This window comes from Acanthaster planci, linkage group LG02 (genome assembly GCF_054643075.1).
Source record: "Acanthaster planci isolate LZ-2023a linkage group LG02, COTS_SCS, whole genome shotgun sequence".
In the NCBI taxonomy this organism is placed as follows: Eukaryota; Metazoa; Echinodermata; class Asteroidea; order Valvatida; family Acanthasteridae; genus Acanthaster; species Acanthaster planci.
The window spans coordinates 1232329-1239918 of record NC_141778.1 but is presented as its reverse complement, the minus strand read 5'-3'; positions in this window follow the sequence as shown (position 1 = coordinate 1239918).

The window sequence follows — 7590 nt, the reverse complement described above, 5'->3', positions numbered from 1 at the left end:
TCAAGAGTATACATGTACTGTTATTGTGATCCAGCGCCGGGCCAACACTTATAACTCCAAGCGATGCTGGGAAGTAGGCCTATGAGGCAACCGCGGTATCTGCTACGGGTCAGTGGAAGGCGATGGTATAAAGGCTGGGTAAACCGGGCGGTGACCGGGCAAAACACCGTGGAACTTTTCCTCTGGGCAGTACTCGAGTTTCATCCGCGTGCTGAAATCTTTCGAGGATTAACTTGTCACTTTCACTTCGTCGATATCCCGAGAGCAGTTCTCATGGCAAATTGGTTGTTAGCCAAACCCAAAGTGGGTCGTGCGTGGCTTTTGGAGTCTACACCAAGTGTATCTTATTCTGAGCAGGAGGAACTGGGCATCTGCGATTCGCAAGTGGTTTCTTCACTGCTTAATCAGGGATATGATTTTAATCTCAACTACACTCGATCGGCATCTCAAAATGTCAAAATCACAGGCTGGAAAGGGACCGATTCATCATCACTGCGCTTGTCCTGAGTTCGGCACGCTTTTCAAAGTTTGTAAATTAATTGCACCATATGCAAGCAGCCAATCTTAGCCAAACTTTAGGAATCAAGCCTCGAATGAGAAAGATCTCGAATGGTGGCGCTCTCGTCTATATACGTAAAGTTTCCGAAATAGCATGACCACCGCAGATTCTTTAATAACATCCGGCCTACTGGATGCAGTTAACTTCAGGAGGGGTAGGAAAGCGCATTTTGCGTGTCTCCAGGAAGCAGAGGCCATGCCATGTTCAACGCTGTGGTTCACTTGTTGTCATCTCGTTAGAGCTCGCGATGGCTTAACAGGCCAGGTGGCCAGATGTGAGTAGATAGGAGGGCAAAAGGTCTTCAAGGAGACGCCACGGCTGTCTGGGAAGCCTCGCAGATGAGACAGAACAGAGTCAACCTTCACTAAGTGAGCAGCGCCATCTTGGCTAGGGCCCCTGTAGGCAATTAAGACACGCATGCCCACGAAATCGTTGAGCTTATGATTGCTACCAGACTAACAGCTACGAATGTCGAATTTGTTTTAGAAGCTGGAACTGGTTCCATCGAGCATAAATTCCACCAATCACAGGTGACCAGCGCTAGGGTATTTATGATGATGATGCCTTATATGACTGCACTTGTGCCAGTGCATCCCAAAACGCAAAACCACACATGGCAGAAGCTGCAACAACCGACGCCTCTCATACAAATAGTAGCGTGATACACTGTACTAAAGTCGGACTTCGATTCATCCTCCATCCCAACCATGGGCGGCGCCCAAATGTTTTCCGGAGGGAGGAGGCAAGCACTTATCAGCAACGAACTGATAGACCATTATAGCAGGATGGGGGGTTCAACTTTCGAGGTTTTTGTACTTAGCAAAGTGGGGGTTTCTGTCCCCATTCATTTTTTTCCATTTCTTTTTGCTTTCCCCCTTTATTATTTTTTTCGGGCCCCCTTACAACGTCAATGATTCCAGCCCTTGAAGACGTTCATCGTTTGTCGGGTCTCAAGAAGATTAGCTCTCTTAAAGGTCACTGAAGGGGCTGGAAAAGGGCAAGGCTGTAAAAGCTCGATGCCTGTAAACCAGAGCAAAATTTCCTGCCAATTTTGAGGACAGAGCCAACGCTTTAAGTTTAACTTTATAATTAGCTCCATTTTTTGTCTGCAGCGCCTGTGATGTTGAAACTTCTGTCAAGTTAATTGCGGTCGACATCGAAGATTCACCTGAGACATCTTCCGAGTATAACCGTTTGGCATTTCAGCTCGTCCAAACATTGTGGCTTTTACTTATGTAACAACTGTCTTAGTATTTAGGCAGATATCAAGTGGTCATACGTCATTACAAGAACATATAATCTAAACAAAAGGATTACCTAACAATTAATTTCCCGCAGCAGATTCAGAACAAAGGGCAAGTGGACTGGATGATAGACAATGCTGTCCGACTGCAATTGACAATTATGACCACCGGATATTTAACAACTTGGTGCCGCTGGGTAGTAGTAAATGAGCTCGAAAGAGATTCCCAAGTCGCATGGCACTGGTTTCAATTAGTGCATTTCCACATGCGTTAAGGAAACCGTGCCCAAGATAGGATCCCAACATAGATTCCGCCGGGCAGGGGAAGGATTATGGTTGACACCTTGGGACAAATCTGTCTGTCAGTTTCCAAAGAATTGATGGTTGTACAAGTTTGATGATCCCTAGCGAGTCTCTCAAACCACGGAGGAAGGAATAGACGGTTGAGGCAAAGGCCAAAAAATAAATAAATAAAAATACTCGGCTTTTGGTCAGACCAAAGTTCCAGAATTGACTGCGGCGATACAGTTTTTTTGGGGGTGGGGGTGGGGTGGCTTTTTCGGACTGGCAACGGACACGCAAATGTAATCAAAGAGCAAAGGCTAGTACTCTCATGTCATGCCGCCATTGTTGTTGATCAGCTGGCTGCAACTTTGTAACCTACCCATGGTCTACTGCGTGAGCTCGACATCAACATTAAGGGTGCAGACCACTAATTCAAGTGAGAATTTCTGACCAGCTCATTAGCATTAAAAGTGCCCCCCCCCTCACAGTATCTTTTGAAAAAGGAGATTGTTTGGCCCCCAAAATGGTGAGATTGTGTAAATCGTCGCCAGGATCAACTCCCTGGGTCTTTGAGCTTTCATATGAGGGCAGAAGGGCTGAAAACTACGGTTGAAAAATGGTCCTAAGTGCCCGAGAAAATTGAGGGTTGCCACTTGAAAAATGGCTGCAATCAGACTTCGGAAAAATCACTTTTTTGGGGGGTGATTTTGTTTTGTGGGAATAATTAAAAATGTAATTGGTTAACCAACAAAAATTGAAAAGAAATTGAAAGATAAGTGACCAGACAAGAATTTCATTTGAGTTTCAGAAATCTCAGGGATGTTGGCGTGCATGCTATTGGGCCCTGAACGGTGCTGATTTTACACTGTTTTCAATGGGGCTTGAATTAGTGGACTGGACCCTTAAGCAGTAGTAACGGATCTATCACCAGGTACGAGCTGCCCACGAATTAGTCTGGTTCCTTGAACAAATTGCCCTTCTGACTTATGGACTTTTGGCCGGGAATCAGTCTACTCGCGAACATTCAGGCGGTGCGGAAATAGAGGGCGCTGTTTTGAACATTTTGAGAAAAAATGGGGAAAAAAGGTGATGCGCACGTTCAAAATCGACGTGCGCGGTGACCAGAGACCGACTTGTTTTTTTTTAGCCTAAAAAGAAATTTCAGATATTGGGTATAAGAAAATATCACTTGACAGGGTTTTCATTTTATTCATGGAAATCCACGAAAATGTTAATCAAACCAAGATACAACATGGATCGCGTCTGACTTAACGGCAACGGCCGATAATAGCCATTTATCATAGAGACGTTGCGTTGAACTCAGCCATAGCCAGTCATTAAGTCATTAATTAAGACAGAACTTTTGAAATAAACCGATATCCACCGGTTGCTCAAGACTTTCTACATCCAGCTCTTTGTAACTTAAAAATTCAAAGTCATCACTAACATCAAGTTCTTGTGAATTCCTGAAATTGGATGGACATGTACCTTCTTTTTTCAAACAAATTCTTCCCTACACAAAGCAAAACTCTGTTACCACTATAGAAAAGAAATCGAGATAATTTGATTTCCGACTGTGACTCTAGTCCATCGGTAGAAAACTTTCGTGGAAAACGAAATCATTGCCGGCCTGGAGCCGCCACAGACAGGCTGGTTTTCTCTCGAGACTAAAGGATTATTAACAATTACGATCACAGCGAAGCTCCGCTCTGAATACAAAATAAAATGTGTCTTTAGATATAGAGGTCTCAAGATGCTCCTAGACACTAACTCGGGGATGAGTAATGTGCTATCAATTTACTCGTGTCTCGTGCGTCACAGCAGTGACGTAAATCGTACGGTTTATCTGACTGACACACGCCATGAAGAGAAATGATAAAGACTAGCGCCAGCAGAATTTTTAAAGCCGATATTTTTTGGGGGGGGGAAGGGAGAGAGGTGAAGTAGAGGTTCGGCTTAAGATTTTTTTGAATCGTTGGTGGCAATGATATCAACGACTGTCAAAAGGTTATAACCGGACCTAGGTGTACTCTTATGAGGGTCAATCTGCTCCGGGAATGTGACGACTACACGATTCAAAGAAGTCTAATGAAACGAAATATACTATCAACGAACCAAACATAATTTAATTCAACAAAACTTGTCCTACACATCACAACGAGACGTGCCTCGATCGATTACAGGCTGATGACCACTGCCTTACGCGGCCACGCCCGTTTGCCTTATATAAACTGAGAACCCTAATCTATGCTAAATCAATTTAGTTTACATCACAGTACCAAGCAGCGATAAAGCATGACAGGCATAGCTTTGAGTTGAGGGGTGGGTGGGCATTGGGTGGGGTGGGTTGGCCTATAAAGTAGGAGGGACTGTGCATGGTCTCAGTCCCCTATATCATCATCAACACCGGTACCTGTGGTGTCAAATGACCCGTATTTCGTGCCTCGTGCGGCTTGCCCTTAGTTTCCAGGTTCAATTAGCAAGTTCACCACTAGCAGCATCCCTTGCAAAGAAGGGCACAACGAAAGCCCCTATAGTCCCGAATTCACGCTCAACCTATTTGATCCAGGCCAGAGTTGGAGGTGACCCTAATGTGACCTATTCACTTGGAATTCAAATGCTCGATTGACATTATGCTGTCACTCATGTTCCTTGCTCTATGCTCATAGTTGCATAACTTAATTGACTTTGGCAAACCGCTATGCATTTCTATACCAGTTTGATATTCCCAACATGGTTACAGTAGTCTGTGTTTTTTGTTTGAAAGTAGTGGTTGTTGTCGGAAGTCGTTCGTTTCCAAAAGTTATGCCTTCAGCGATCTTTAATTGAGTCGAGACTTAACGAGGCGCATCCTCAAGCGATGAACTCCAAACCATCACAACCACCATTCCGATGAAAGATGGATTTCACTGCTCTTGTATCAATAATCGGTGGTTTAGTTTCGTTGTAGAACTTCTAGCTGGGAAATACCATAAAACAGTCCAAGATACAGTTGAAGAGGATCAATTGGGTAACAACTGTTTTGAAAGTTTTTCGGATAGTCTGGATCCTCTGCATATTCTTTGGAAAGAGGCATTCATATAATGCACATGCGACGTCTTGCAATCAACCACGAAAGTGCGCGCGTGCTGTGTGCGCCGACGAAAACGTGCATGGGGGGGCTAGCTTAATGTTTCGCACGGTATTTTCGAAGCATTGCCCACTCGCAACATCGTCATGGACGTAAATCCGGGGGAGGGGGTATATATTCCCCCACTTTTGGGGTGAAGGGATGGGCTATTGAATTATCCCCCCCCCCCACTTTTTTGTGATGAGCAAAAACATTAAAGCGAACAGTGAAGAATTTTCAAGATTTCCCAAAGACTAAAATGTTTTCAATATCACTAAAAAGGGAAAGCAATTTTAAAAAGCCATAAATATACCATTCTGATGTAAGATTCTGTATGAATTTGATACACGTCACAGATATACACCCTTTTCATTAACATCGTCCCCTGTATAGTGTATGTGGTATACCCTCCCCCTTGTCAAATTCATGGCCGGGCAAGTCATCCCCTACCTTTCCCCATCCCCACCTCTCATTTCCAACACAGATTTACGCCACTGAATATCGTTCAGACAAGATGCTAAAGGGAACAGAGTGATAACGTTGCCTATTTCCTGTTGGTGTTAAGGCACTGGGTCAGCGATCACAGATCATGAGTGGACAACTTTTGGGCAGTTCTGCGGTTTTGTGCCGATTGTATTCGCGGGGACTTTGACGGAAAGAAGATAGGCTCTTAGTCCATTCACTACCCGCAGTATTAGGCCTCCAGATTCTTCAACAAAGTCCACCCAAACAGGCAACAGAATCCTCATGATGAGGAGAGAGAACAAGTGCAGTGATATCTTTTGCTTTCTTCTCAGAGTAAACAGGATGAGCGTCTTTGGAGTTTAGTAGCCGTCTCTTTTTGCGTGGTGTTTAAAACTTCAAATGTCGATCCAAGTTAAAACAATCTTCGGGAGGGAAAAGAGCATGCGTGCATTGACAGAACGCGGGCAAAACGTCAAGTCTCACCGCGATTTGCTATATAGAACTGCCTCAAATCTACCCCTGGCAGGCAATGTCGGACAGCCGTAGGGTAAATCCTCCCTGTCTGGAATAAGGCTGAGATCAAGAGTTGGACACCTCGGATTAGCCGTGAGTAATCATTCTCAGACGTGGTCTTAAGGTCTTATAGTTCACGCCAGTCGTCCGTTTCAATCTGACAGGACACGCTTTAACATACATACAGGGAGGGTCTCTTTTTACACCCAATGGGGCTGTTTAGAACCTATTTCTAAGGCTTTGACCCAACAAAAAGGTATTGCTTACTAAAGTATGGTTTTAGAACAGAGCTGGCATTCAGAACATTACACTTCGTTATAAAAGTGACTGTAGTCACTTTTCTCAACCTTGACTCTTCGTTAATATCCCCATTGCAAGTTAAAATAGGCCTGACAAGAAATGTTTCACGTCAAAATATTTACTTCGACTAGGTGGTTCTCATAAATTTAGCCGACATAACCGATTCTCTTCTTGATGAAATGAGTCTCGCTAAAAATGGACAGCGGTGAACACATCAGCCATCAGCGTAGAACCCAGTATCAAGATGACATAAGTACTAAATGGACAATGGCATTCCCACCCTGCATGGGTGCTAACCACTTTGAAGGATACTGGTAAAGTGTAAGTATAAAGCTTTATAGTTACATTCAAGTTACACTGTAATTCCAAAAAGGATATCCCAGTCTACTGTTTCTTTGACAAGATTATACAACGACCGATTAGGCTTGAGGATGTTGTTACCCTTTTGACCGCAAAGCATGTGACAGAATGTGTTGGTAATTACATCATACTTCTACAAAGCTAGTCATCACTTCCATCACAAAGCCCTTTTTGCGGCACATCTTCTTGAATCCCAAAAGAAATCACCCCAGAACTGTGAAACATTCGTTAATTAAACATGTTGGCAAACATTTTGTGCAAAAAACAAAAAAAAAAAAAACCAAAAAACAAACAAGACAGACATTGCAAAGTGATAGTGCTGGGTTCTACGATCCTGAACGTGGCAAATTTTGGAAAACGGGATGCATTTGAGAAAGGCTTAAGGATTTAGGATTTAAACAATGTATCAACTGGATAGTATGGTTCCTTCGCTTGACAAAAATGTTTTTTTTTAGGGGGCAGGGAGGGTTAACATATTCCCTAATCGTTCTTCCCAGGGAAACTCCAAATGTCAACCAGCCGTGACCCAGGGTAGATAGAGGGGGATGACTGCCTCAATTTCCCCTAAAATCCCAATGACCCTACCCTTACGCCCTTTAAATGGAGCTGACGGGGTACTTCTGGTCACGTTGGCCCCTAGACGTAAACAAACAGGAGGAAACTGTGCCCTTTATTCCTTACATCAGACCACCGATTTTACTTGAAGACGATTAAAGAAAATCTGCAGGCATTTCAAACTAACTGCAAAGCAAATTT